This window comes from Macadamia integrifolia, chromosome 1 (assembly GCF_013358625.1).
Source record: "Macadamia integrifolia cultivar HAES 741 chromosome 1, SCU_Mint_v3, whole genome shotgun sequence".
Taxonomy (NCBI): Eukaryota; Viridiplantae; Streptophyta; class Magnoliopsida; order Proteales; family Proteaceae; genus Macadamia; species Macadamia integrifolia.
Window position 1 is genome coordinate 5198598 of NC_056557.1, and position 5542 is coordinate 5204139.

Below are 5542 nucleotides of genomic sequence, written 5' to 3' on the forward strand. Positions count from 1 at the left end.
TCTAACCCATCCTCAAGAAATGTAGGATTAAAGCTTCTAAAGCAAAACACCTATATGGGTTTCATCCAAAGAAAAAAAAACCCATGTGGGAAACAAAATGTAATGCACAAAAGACAAAGTAAAACACACTTTTAAGACATGAATTTTTTGAACTTTCCAATAAATTATTATACAAGAGTAATTGGTCATAAATTGTGTCACCAAGACCTTGCAAGATGAGTGCAAGCATAACTAACATGAATATGTTTAGATTATAGATGTTCTTCCAACAATTTTGAGTTAGAAAAAAATGAACCACATGATACCCATCCTTATGAGCCCAAGTTTTGGGACATAGTACCTTTTTAGCCCGGTTTCGAAATCTAGATATTCTCAAATTTCTCTCTATTTGAGGCAAAAATGTTCTTCATGGATATATGGAGAAGCATTTTATAGTCCTTCCCATTCTGAAGCAATTGGCATGTAAGAGTTGACGATGATAATCAATCTATTAACAAAGGGAGTGATCCATAGTCCCTATTTTAGATGGAATTACAATTCCTCAATTTAATCCACATATATTTGCTGTTTCTATGGTTAAATCAACTAATTCTAACTGATGGCAAACTAAAACCAAATAACATAATGAGAATTCTATAAGGTCCATATTAATTGCAAGTTATGGAAATCCTATGGAAACTATCAATGTATTTAGGAGATCTTACCAATAATGACTGGGTGGGCTAAAATGACTCAACCAATAATCAAGTTTTTGTATTTTGCAAAAGAGTCCCTAAATCATTTGGGTATTTTTGTTTTATCCAAATATTATTTGGGACCCACAAGAGGTATGGACAGGCCTAATATGACTATTGATGAAGTGGTACAAAAAGATATGCATATGGTAGGTTAATTTCTAGTATGACTATGGATAAAGTTTTGTGGAGGACTACGACTCATGTTGCAGACCCCATATAGGGGATGTTCTCATGATGCGTCTTTGACCACTTCTTAACCTCATTCTCTTATCATCATTTTTAACCTCTCTTGTGTGCTTTTTTATTTCCTTATTGGATCCATGTAGCTAGCCCCATTTAGTTGGGATAAGATAAAACACCCTAATCTGATATTTATACCCCTACTTGTGGATAGGTAAGAAGAAAGAGTAGAGGAAGCCAATGCTGACATGGTTGGCAGCTGTGGAGTGCCAAGAAGGCAGAAGTGACCCCACCTGCTCCTGTTCATCCTACCAATATCACTGGGGAATTCATCAGGAGGTGTGGACAAAGAGGTAAATTTAGTTATAAGACTAAGTATAGCAGAAAAAAAAGGGGGTGCAACACGAGGACTTCCCAGGGGGTCACAGATCCTACTACTACTCCTACCCAAGCATGCTTAACTTTGAAGTTCTTATGGGATCTGGTGCATTTGTGCTGATATGATTGCACCCAAACTAGTAGGTCCAAAATCGGCCAGCAGATTTTTCCTGGCAGAATGTAATTTTTTGTTTTTTGCATTGTGGGGCCCACCTCTGCTGTGAAAATTTCTATTTTGCTCCTATGGAAAAGACCTAATTGGGTTTTTGTGTTGTGGGGCCCACACCCCTATTGTACAAATCCCCATTCTAATAAACCCAAATAAGGTATGAGATGGTATATTTAATGTCAGTCAATAAATGGGAAAAATATATTATAAAATTAATCACAAATTAATCAATTAACTAATATATATATATATATATATATTGTGATACCCTTCTTTTTAAACCCAGTCTAATTACCCGTATTGACTTGGTTTGATCATATAGGGGCTGAATCGGAGCGAACTGACGCAATTACCATATAGAACATGGTAGCAAGAGTGACCTTGAACTCAGGTTGGCCTGACATGATCAAGCGAGTACCAAGTGTAATATGTGCACCCAAACTTTGCACTTGTATGCACCACGAGGCCATATACAAGAAGTAAGGGTACGTACTAGTAATTTTGGGTGTCTATGCAATTTAATTATAAGAATGAGTTTGTCCCCATCAAAGTCCAAGTGGAACACTAGCAATGGGCTCACTAGACTGGTATATCCACCTGAGATATACTAGACAATATTTTTGGGGGCCCAGGTATAAAAGGGGAGACATTTATTGTCTTTCCCTCATTAATGGTAATTAATCAATGAACGTGCTAAGATATTTTCGAAGATTAACCTCAGATCCGAGTATTATCAACTCGAGATAAAAAGTTGTGATATACCAAAGATAGCCTTTAGAACTCAATACGGTTCATTATGAGTTCTTAGTGTTGTCTTTTGGGTTGACCAATGCACCAACAACTTTCATAGATTTGATAAACCGAGTGTTTTACAATGTTCTTGACAAGTGGGTCATTGTTTTTATTGATGATATCTTGATCTATTTGAAGTCAGAAGAAGACCATGCAAAACACTTGAGGATGGTACTACAAAGACAGAGAGCAACAGTTGTATGTAAAATTCAGCAAGTGTGAATTTTGGCTTAGACAGGTTAGATTCCTAGGACAAGTGGTATCTAAAAATGGAATCAAAGTGGATCCGGACAAGGTGAAAGCCATAGTGGATTGGGAGGTACCCAAGAGTGTAATAAAAATTAGAAGTTTCTTGGGTTTGGCAGGTTACTATAGACGCTTCATCGAGAATTTTTCTAGAATTTCAACACCTATAACCAAGCTGACTAGGAAGGGTATAAAGTTTGATTGGTCAAGGGAGTGTGAAGAAAGCTTTCAAGAGTTGAAGAAGCGGCTAGTGTCATCACCAGTGTTGACTATTCCTAAAGGCACAGGTGGAATGATAGTGTATACCGATGCTTCCAAAGTCGGATTGGGTTGTGTACTCATACAACACGGTAAGGTGGTGGCATATGCATCTAGACAATTGAAAGACTATGAAAATAACTACTTTACCCATGACTTAGAGCTAGCAGTGATTATAAAGTCTTAAGTACTTTTTCACTCAAAAAGACTTAAATATGAGACAAAGGAGATAGCTTGAGCTTATGAAAGATTATGATTGTGATATTTAGTGTCACCCAGGGAAGGCCAATATAGTGGCACATGCATTAAGTCGGAAAGCTCAACTTGTGCCACTTTCCTATCTAGCTGTCAGTCCAGAGCTCGTATAGGAGGCAATGTTAATGGATGAAATCCTCTTGTATGAGAAAGCGACCTTGGAACTAGGGCAACAGTCAGATGATGTTCAATAGTTGACCATGTCCTTGGCAGCTCTATAGGTACACTCTTCCATCAGGGAAGAAATCATAATGAAACGGCCCTTGGATCCTGAGTTGCAATGGATCAAGAAGAAGATTCAAGAGTAAACAATGAATAACTCTAGCTTTATATTAGCCAGTGATGAGGCACTGTTGTTTAGGGGAAAGTTATATGTACCCTGCGATGAGGTAATATAAAACAAAATAGTAAAAGAAGCACATAGTTCTGAGTCCTCTCTTCACCCTGGAAGTACCAAGATGTACAAAGACCTAAAGCAACACTACTTGTGGTCAGCAATGAAGTCCACAATAGCTCTGTATGTGTCGACTTGCCTTGCATGTCAAAAAGTCAAAGCTGAACGGCACCGACTTTTTAGCACTCCTCAACCACTCCCAATACCTAAATGGAAGTGGAATAACATTAAAATAGACTTCGTCACTGGACTACCATGTACACCCAAGGGAATGGATGCAATTTGGGTAGTAGTTGACAGGCCTATTAAGATGGCTCACTTCATTCTGATCAGGACAAATTACAGCATGGATAAGCTCGCACAAATTTACATGGATAATGTTGTACGCTTATATGGTGTACCAGTGAGCATTGTATCAAACAGAGACCCAAGGTTTACCTCCAAATTCTGGAAGAGCTTCCAATAAGCCTTGGGATCACAATTGGACCTAAGTAAGGCCTTCCGTCCACAGACAGACGGACAGTCTAAGCAGACCATACAGATATTAGAAGACATGTTCCGAGCCTGTGCCATGAAAATGAGTGGCAGTCGGGAGAAATATATACCTCTTATGGAGTTTGCTTACAACAACAGCTATCAAGCTACAATTGGGATGGCTCCATATGAAGCATTGTATAGAAGAAAGTGCAGAACTCCTCTATACTGGAACAAAGTAGGCAAACGTCGAATGCTTGGACCAGAAATGATTCAGATGACATGCGATAAATTCGATGTCATTAGAGAAAGAATTAAATCAGTTCAGTCGCGTCAAAAGAGCTATACAAATAGTCATAGGAAGGAAATGGAATTCTAAGAGGAAGAGAAAGAATTCCTTAAAATATCTCCTACCAAAGGTCTGCACATATTTCACAAAAAAGGCAAGGTAAGTCCGAGATACATTGGGCCATTTGAGATTATGAAGCGAGTTGGGATAGTAGCATACATGTTGGCATTACCACCTTCCCTCAGCAATATTCATAATGTCTTTTATGTATCCATGTTGAAGCGGTATATTCATGATCCATCCCACGTGCTACCTGCGGAACCAAAATACTTAGTATCTGATATGATATATGAAGAACATCTGATTGAGATCTTAGACCGGAAGGTGAAAACTCTTCGCAACCGTGCTATCGCTTCTGTGAAGATTCAGTGGGCCAACCACCCGATCAAAGAGGCATCTTGGGAGAAAGAGCATGACATTAAAACCTTCTGTCCTCATACTTTCGGACAACCAGATACTACAATTTAGGGGACAAAATTTTCAAAAAGCGGGGTAATGTGATACCTTACTTTCTAAACCCGGTCTAATTACCCGTATTGACTTGGTTTGATTATATAGGGGCTAAACCGGAGCTAACTGACGCAAGTAAAATATAGAATATGTTAGCAAGAGTGACCTTGAACTCGGGTTGGTCTGACATGACCGAGCGGGTACCAAGTGCAATATGTGCACCCAAGCCGTGCACTTGCACGCACCACGAGGTCATATACAAGAAGTAAGGGTATGTGCTAGTAATTTTGGGTGCCTATACAATTTAATTATAAGAATGAGTTCATCCCCTTCAAAATCTAAGTGGAACACTAGCAATGGGCTGACTAGACATACCCACCTGAGATATATCCACCTGAGATATACTCACTTGAGATATACTCACCTGAGATATATCCACCTGAGAATACCCACCTGAGATATACTCAACTGAGATATACCCACCTGAGATATACTCATCTGTGATATACCCACTTGAGATATACTCACCTAAGATATATCCACCTGAGAATACCCACCTAAGATATACTCAACTGAGATATACCCACCTGAGATATACTCACCTGAGATATACCCACCTAAGAATACCCACTTGAGAATACCCACCTAAGAATGCCCACTTGAAATGTACTCACCTATAACTAGAAGACATTTTTGGGGGCCCAAGTATAAAAGGGGAGACATTTATTGTCTTTTCCCTCATTAATGGTAATTGGTCACTGGAGAGTGAAGAAGAGAGAGAAAGAAAGAAGAAAGGAAAAGGAGGAAGAAAAAGAAAGAAGAAAGAAAATCGACCGTAGAGCTTCACCGGAGCTGGGTCT

The 5542-nt window shown here is 38.9% G+C and overlaps 1 pseudogene; it reads right to left on the reverse strand.

Annotated features, from left to right (window-relative positions):
* Window positions 1–1310: 1310 nt before the first annotated feature.
* LOC122087018 lies at window positions 1311–1429 on the reverse strand (annotated as a pseudogene).
* Between the last annotated feature and the right edge of the window lie 4113 nt (window positions 1430–5542).